At 48.7% G+C, this 8,236-nt stretch overlaps 1 pseudogene across 1 annotated transcript; it reads right to left on the reverse strand.

The window, feature by feature from the left end:
- Positions 1-1,937: 1,937 nt before the first annotated feature.
- LOC308439509 (phosphoglycerate mutase 1-like) lies at positions 1,938-2,458 on the reverse strand (annotated as a pseudogene). The gene has a single exon. The product of its transcript is annotated as a phosphoglycerate mutase 1-like (transcript).
- Between the last annotated feature and the right edge of the window lie 5,778 nt (positions 2,459-8,236).

The following is an 8,236-nucleotide window of genomic DNA, read 5'->3' on the forward strand; positions in this document are numbered from 1 at the left end:
CTCCAACCACTCAAGCATTGTTGAGAAATGCTTCTAAGGATGTAGTATCATTGTGACTGCCGAGCCCTAAGCTGATGACCTAGTGGCCCACTCCTGCTGAGAGCATACTAGGAAACTCTTGAAGGCCAAGAAGATAGACCTCTTCCAGGGCTCTGAAGGACTTTAAATGTTACTGCCTGAAGCTCAAAGGCAAATAGTTAGTGGCCTCAGGAAATCCTTAGCTGTCTCTCCAACCCAAGGAATTCTGAGCCAACCTTCTGTAATCCCTGGGAGTTGTTCAGCACCAAGAGTCCACAACGTCGTCTACAAAGAAAATGCAGCCATTGGGGACACATCTGATATAAATGCCACATGGTGGGAAAGGCTGACTTTAAAAAAATGGTTGGGCAGAGGGATCTTGTGTAAAATGGACAAGACACTAGAAGGCTCAATATTTAGTACCCCTAGACTTTGGAACCCTAACAGGGAAAACCTGCCAAGTCTGAGAACAGGTTAGGAGGTCTGGAGAGAGCAAAGCCCACACCCCCCCACTTTTTTTTTTTTTTTTTTTTTTTTTTACAAAATTAAGCATTAAGCAGGGAAATAGAAAAGGCTACAATTCCATCAGAATGAACAAGAGTGACAGCTTTCAAATTCTTTTGGACCAAGAGCAGTGAGCTTGCTGAGTGCACCTAGGGGAAAGGGAACAATCCTCAGCTCTCTCAGGAAGACAGGGAAGAGGGGCCCCACTGATGAACAACTTGGACTGCTAGGTCTCCAGTATGAGATCATGAAGATTAACCAAAACACTCGCCGAGGCATACAAGCACATGGTTAGCATGTTAGCTGTGGTAAAGATGCTAAATGCTGTGCAGACTGGCGAAGACTGGAACGGTCTTGTCAGTCCCGCACCAGGAAAACACTTTTTGTTTTCAATAGCTGCAGAGACAACAGTCAGTCCCTCTTCGGCCGCCAGAGTTATTGAAGCTAGGCCTTTCAAATAGATTCAGGTTTTTGAAAGCCTTCAATATGAACATATGCCTAAAACTCACCCAAGTTTGAAGGTTTGTTACCCCATTCTGAAACCTAAACTATCAAAGTGGCATTTGCCACACGGTTCTATGAGACTTTTTAAAAACTGCACATCACTCCTTTATTATACCGATTTGGAAAGAGACTTAGTCATTATGCCCAAACGAGTTCTGAACCCACACAGTCGGGTCAAGCAGCTGGAACATGATTCAGACAGTGAAAGACAAAAACTTAAACATGATCAAGGGGCTCTTCACCTCTACAAAACAAGGCAAAGGGACCCAAACACAGCAAGAGGTACAAGGAGTTTATCCCATTTGATATGAGGAATGGCTTATTTCTGGTGGCCACATAGCAACCTCAGAGTTCCGTGTGTGTGTGTGTGTGTGTGTGTGTGTGTGTGAATGTATGTGTGTGTGTGTGTGTGTGTGTGTGTGTGTGTATTTCAAAAATAAAAGTAAATGTAACACTTAGACTTGACAATATTGATCCCAACCTTCTAGGGCCAGCAGCTCTATGCCCCCAGTTACCTAATTGTGGGAAGAATGCAGGACAGGTTCCAGGAACAGAACTGGACCGCAGCTTCTCCTCATTGGTCATACCACAGTGCAGTTCCTCCCTGATGTCCTCCTAAGCAGACCCTTAGTAAACAGAGAACTAGGAAAAACTGTAATTACTATCTCTCCACTCTCCTGAACGTGAACCAAGAACCTGCACCCAGAGGTGCTCTTCTGAGTAGATTCTATGAAGGAAGCGGGTACAGGAGATAAAATACTAAAATGAACATGGGAGCCACAGGTCCCCATCTGCAGCTACAACTTAAACTTAAGATGGTAAAGATACAGTCAGCGTGGTAGGTGCTGGGGAGGGTGCAGGAGGCAGGAACAGGCAGGGAGGGTGTCGGGTAGGAGTCTGCCTCCTTGCCTTCACTTCTTCACTTTGCCCTGAGCAGCCACAGCTTCCATGGCTTTACGCACGGTCTCCTTATCCCCCAGGAACTGCATGGGCTTCAAGTTCTTGTCCAATTCATAGACAATGGGAACGCCCATTGGCAGGTTCAACTCCAAGATGGCCTCTTCTGAGAGACACTCCGGATGCTTGACAGTGCCCCGAAGGCTGTGGCCATGGGCAGCAATCAAGACCCTTTCTCCCTCCTTGATCTGGGGGACCATTTTTTTCATTCCAGAAGGGCAGCACTCTGGCAATAGTGTCCTTCGGGCTCTCACAGGAGGGCAGCTGGTCCTCAGTAAGGTCTGCGTACCTGCGATCCTTGCTGACGTTGCCAGAGAAGGGATGATCAGGCTCTGTTGGTGGCAGCGGGGCATCGGAAGATCATCTCCAGATGTGCCTCACCATGCTCAGCATCAGTTTCTGATTTACTGAGACCTGTTAGATCCCCATAGTGTCGCTCATCGAGGCACCAAGTCCAGACCACCGGCAACCCCATATGGTCAGAGGGTCTGGATTGCTAACCCAAAAGGCCAGCAGTGACCAAGTACACTTTCAATCCCAGCATTTATGAGGCAGAGGCAAGTAGATCATATGTTGTGTTTAGGGTCAGCTAGATGTGCTTAGCTTGCCATGAGGATAGCCAGGGGGACCCTGTCTCCAAAAAAATAATTAAAAATCCAAGTCTAAGCAGGAAGGAGGTTGGCCCTTTTAGCCTTAGCCAGGCTGTTCTAGTCTCTTCTGGCCTGTGATGCTGTCAATACCGGCGTCACCTAAGCACCTCCCCCATTTTCCCCACGGGAATCCTTCCCTTTGTGACATTAGGCTTTCAAGCCTCCCTATGGTCACACAGGTGATGGTTGGTTACATCAAGGCTGGGACAGCAGCCCTAAGTTGGAGGTTCACGCAGAGCACGTAGTGGGCTATCAAAGCCGTGAGCTGCTGAGCCCAACCCACCTGAAACTGGGCTCAGCCTCTGACCTTAGAGAGCCACAAGCCACGGGAACAGAGAAGGCTGGTATGTGCGGCTGAAGCCAGAAGACATGGCCGTGGGATGGCTAAGAGTCGGAAGTCTGAGGCAGCCAGGAGCGCAAGTGAGACCTTCAGGAGGTGCCACACTCGTGTGTAATGTCCTCCAATGACTGAGGTACAGACTCTGACATGTAGGTACCTGTTTTGCCCAGAGGTGAATAGGGCACCCAGTGTCTGAAACTCACCAACAAAGGGGCTCAAGCTTCACCCTAGGCCACAGGCAGGGGCTTCATGCCGCCACAGTTTTAAAGCACAGAATCCAAAACATGGGCATGTAGGAGTTGGGGGTGGAGGCGACCACCCTAACTGCTTAATGAGAGATGAGACAGGGCTGAGAGATGAATGAATGTCCAGTGCTTCGCAGGACCCGAATAAGCACCGCATCCTTTTCATCGGACGATCAACATTATCCTTTGAGGGGATACAAGCCACAGACTGAAGTCTAGGGAAATGAACTGTGCTGCATCTAAAGTTAAGCCTGGTGTGAGCATCAACTTCCGGTGACTGCTCTTGGAGACCAGTGGGTGTGGACAAGTGTGTGCTAAGTGATCATGCAGGAGCAACTAGCCTGGTAGAGGAGACAATCTACCCAGGGGTACTGAAGCAAAGAGCCAGTCCCCATAAGTCACAGACCAGGTACCAGCAGCCAGAAGAGAAATGTCAATCCACCTGTTTTTCACAGTGTCTGCTGCACACCCTGGCTCAGCTACTGAGTCGGCTGGCCAAGGCTGGTTCCTTTAAATTGTGTTGCCTAGAACTGGGCAGTCAATGATGTTCTGGCAAGTAGGGCTCATGTGTCTTGGGTCCTGTCTTGTCTCCTATTCAGAGCTAGACGACATTCCCCTCCAGGAACTGACGAGACCCAACCCTAGCTCTCATGGTGTACCTTCTGACAGACAGCCTTCATAAAAGAACAAGGTAATTACTGAGTGATGTGCTACCTCAGTGAAGGGGCTCCAAGTCATTTGTATTATGGGAACAGACAAAGGATAGAGAGGTGCGGGCAAGATAGAAGAAGCAATTGAGGATGTTTCTGAGCCATTACCTCCTACCAAAGATGCTGAAATAGCCTCACGTGTGAGCATCTCTTGTCACTTGGACCAGCCACAGCAGCTAGAATCTTCGTTGCAGCCAGCACCTAGTCCTGGGCAAAGGTTATGACTAGCACTTGGCCCTGAGCCAGCAGTAGAGGATTTGTGCCTTCTTCGAGGTGTGCACACTTGATTACAGCCCAAGGACACAAGAGAAAACAAGGGTGGGGGTGGGGACACTCGTGGAAATGAAGTTGACCCTTTCCGGGGTGTACCCCAACAAGCCCTTTTCAGTGTCAAGGAACTCCCAAGTCTTTGCTTGCATTCCTGGGGTTATGTCCTCAAGACATTATGTAGAGCACATTTAGTTCTGGGGGCAATCAGAGACCCAGGTTTTTTTTTTTTTTTTTTTTTTTTTTTTTTTTTTTTTTTTTCCCACCATGAAAGTGGCTGAGTGCGAGAGAAAGATGGCTGGCTACTCACATTCCGACATCTAAGGAGTTGTTGGAGACCCAGGTCCAGCCCACTCCTATGTGCCCCTGAACTAATGTATTTGTGCCTATGGGCCTAGTAGGTTCCAGTAGAGCTCACGGAGGCCCACAGAGGCCATTTGAGTAAAGCTAGAAGGTTATGAATGATGTTATTCAAGAGGTAATGAGGTCAGCATCAAAGGACATCTTCCCACTGGGAAAGACCACTATTGCTAATTTTCTATGACAGGGTCTCACTTTCTCAGTCCTAGGACAAAGATCTGCTTGCCTCTGCCTCAGGGTATGGAGATTAAAATAAAGGCATGTGTGGCTACACCCAGCTTCCTTCAGTATCCCCAGCTATGTCCTCTTCAAGGTGAGCGCCCCAGCCTCTAAAGGCAATCAGGATGGGCTCCTTTGTGCAAATCAAGGGGAGAGTTGGATGTCTGTGGAATTCTCACAGACACATGCAGACACACATGACTGAGCCAGGTAAAGGGTGCGTGATGCCCCTTGGTAAGAGGCGTGCCTAAACATCGAATCGTCGTTACCTTGAGCCCCTCCCCCGACTCTAAGACATCTGTCTTATGGGAGTAGCCAAAGGAGACAGATGAAGGAGATGGGAGGAGGCAAGACAGGAGAGGCAATTGAGAGTATTGCCTCTTTCCACCTGAAGAGGTTGAATCTGGATCCTTCACGAGAGAGCCGCTAGTGCTTCTAACCACCGAGCTGCCTCCCTCCCTCCCTCCCTACTTCTCTATCTCTCTCTCTCTCTCTCTCTCTCTCTCTCTCTCTCTCTCTCAACGTTTGTATTCCCGAGACCATTCCCTCTGGGTAAAGCAGGGCAGTGGGTCACCCCGGTCCACTGATCTCTAGATACCCAACCCGTGTAAAGCATCTTCTTTGAGCCTCACTTCCTAGAGCTGTGCCTGGAGACAGATGCTGTGTGCCTTTCCTCTCAGGGTTCCTGTGGGGAATCAGGGAGGGGATGATACACACAGACGAGTTACTCTGTGCCTTGCATACACCAGGGACAGAGAGACAATGGTTCTTCTCTTAGCCTTTAACTTCAGCGGGTTTATGGCATTACGGATTACAGGGGCATCCAACATCTCCATGGATGCTCATAAATCCCCTTGAATTAAGACCCGGTGGTGGGGCGGAGTGAGCATGGCGGCTGGGGAGGTGAGCTGCCTCTAGCCAGAACCATAAGGGATAATGCCTCCTGTCCCTTCCCCTGCAAGGAAGTTGCCTCCCTCTCCCCTGCCCCCAGCATGTGCTCCCAGCCCTCATATCTAGCTGCTTCAAGATGACTCCCAACAGATGTTCCCCCAGTGCTGCTTGCTGTAATCTCGGGGCCTTAATATAGAGCTGGAGTGTGATAAGTTCGAAGCAGCTGTCATCATCCTTGCATGAAGATGGTCTGGTCATTGTTTGGAACTGTCCCCTCTGACTGTCCCTTGAAGGAGAATGTGCTTTCTCCCATCACCTCTTTGCCACATATACCCTGCCTCCCCCAGACCTTATTCTCACTCAGGATGACAAGTATGCCTTAGAACCTTCTAGAAAGTGCTTGGCACATCGGAATGAAGGGGATGGCAGAGGAAAGAGCTTAGATGAGAAGCCTGGTCTGATCTGGACCTAAAAATCAATACTGTCAGGCTTTGGGTTGCAGTTCTGCCGACCTTCGGCTCCTTGGGGGCACAAGGCAGATGCTTGCTGGGCGGGGAAGGAAGAAGAGCTGGTGCAGGCAGCTGGGGAGTCAGCAGGGAGCTTCCATTTGCAAAGGCTCTGGGGGCCCGCTAATGAGAAGCCAGGAGTCTTCCAGGAGAGCAGGATGGAGAAGTGCTTGTTCACCTGTCTGATTCCACTGTGTGCATCCAAATGATCTCAGAGCCCCAGGTGAGAGGTCTGCACAGTTTGGCCAGACCAGCCAGGCTTACTGAAGATTCTCTAAGTGTCTGGCACTGTGTTGGACTCTGGCTACTAAAGCTAGGTCAAACCCATTCACTGCCTGTAAGAGGAGAAAACAAGAAACTCTTCATTCAAAGCTACCATTTTCCGGGTGGTTCTAGCCACAGACACTGGTGCCCGGGCTTGGCTTGTATGATTATCACAATACAGATACCCCCGAATGCAGAAATCTGAACCGCTTCCAAATGCAAACTTTAGCCTGCCAACATAATGCTGGAAAGTGTTGAAAGTGGCACTTGCCTAGCATGCACAAGACCTCCAACCAGTTCTGCTAAGGTGAGAGGGGACTATTGTCTCAAGGCTGGGGAGGTGGCCTAGTGGGTTTGTGGCTCGCCACAAATGCATGAGGACCAGAGATCAAATCTCTTGCATGCATGCTGATGCTGGGGAGGTGTGATGGCTCACGTGTAATTCCCAGAACATAGGAGGTGGAGACGAGGGGTCCTTGGGGCAAGCTGGCTAGCTAGATTAGCTGAACAAGTGAGCCATGGGTTCAAGACGGAAACTCTGCCATATGAGGTGGAGAAGGATAAAGACATTTGATATCAATCTTTTTCCTCCACACCCATGAACACACATGTGTGTGCACCTCTCCACATGTGTGCACATACTATGCACCCCTCCACATGTGCGCACACACAATGAGAACACACACATTTACAAAGACTACATGCGTACGCATAGGCACAAGAATATCAGACTTTGAATGTTGAACATTATAAATTCAGAATTTTCAGATTAGGGGTGCACTAGGAAGAAATTCATACAAATATCCCCAAATCCAAGATAATTGGAGTCGGGAACAACCTGTAAGAATAATACCTTTAATAACATATAAGTGCATAGCTGAAGCCATTCCTGAATGCTGAGCCAACCTCAGGTATTAGCAAAGAGTGTTGTGTATATATTCCTATCAGAATATTGCCTTAACTTTGATGTAGATGATTCCAGCCCCTCTGGATCAACGTGAGTGGCCTCCAAACCATTTATTTGACCTTGCAGGCGTCGGATGGCAAAACCTAATTCTTCTGATGTACATACCTGTCCACCCATAGACCCGAAGATGTGTGGTTTAGCGACAGCCTAGTCGGAGATTTATTTCCTTACAACATTGAAAGAAAAATCTATTTATCTCCATGCCTAATAAAAGAACATGGCTGGGTTTTCCATCATGCGATCGGAGAAACCAAAGAATCTGTTTGCACCATGATTCTCATTTTACAGGAATTAACCTGTGCCCCATGGTCCCTCTCCCTGCCCTAAGCCCTTCCATACTATGCTAGTCACTTGGGGTGGGAGGATGTGTGTGCGCAATTCATATAGAATTCACCCAAAAGACAAGACCTTAGAATTCTTCCCAAATGGAAATAGCATGGCTCGCCATGGTGAAGGAGGAGGAGGGGAGTTGAGAACTAAATACAGCAATAAGAAGAAGCCATAAATAGCTCTCTCGGGCAGGTGAAGGCTTGAGATAGTAATCTTGCTCTGCAAAGGGTCTCATGGTAGGTGTCATAATTTACAGCCCGTTGTCACTGCTCGGCTCTGCGGCTGCTTTGTGTAGCAGGCTAAGACACCATTTGAACACACATACCCGAGCTCATGTCTCAAACTTCATTTGTAAGCAGAGGTGTCTAGCCCTCAGGTCGGTTGGTAGCACAGTGCTGGGAGGATGTGAGCCTGCTGTCCGCACTTACAATGTGTTAGCAAGTGTCTTTGTTTCGGGTTATTATTGCAGTGAAGAGACACCATGAGCACAGCAACTCTTATGGA

The sequence above is a fragment of the Micromys minutus genome, assembly GCF_963924665.1.
Source record: "Micromys minutus genome assembly, chromosome: 29".
Classification (NCBI taxonomy): domain Eukaryota; kingdom Metazoa; phylum Chordata; class Mammalia; order Rodentia; family Muridae; genus Micromys; species Micromys minutus.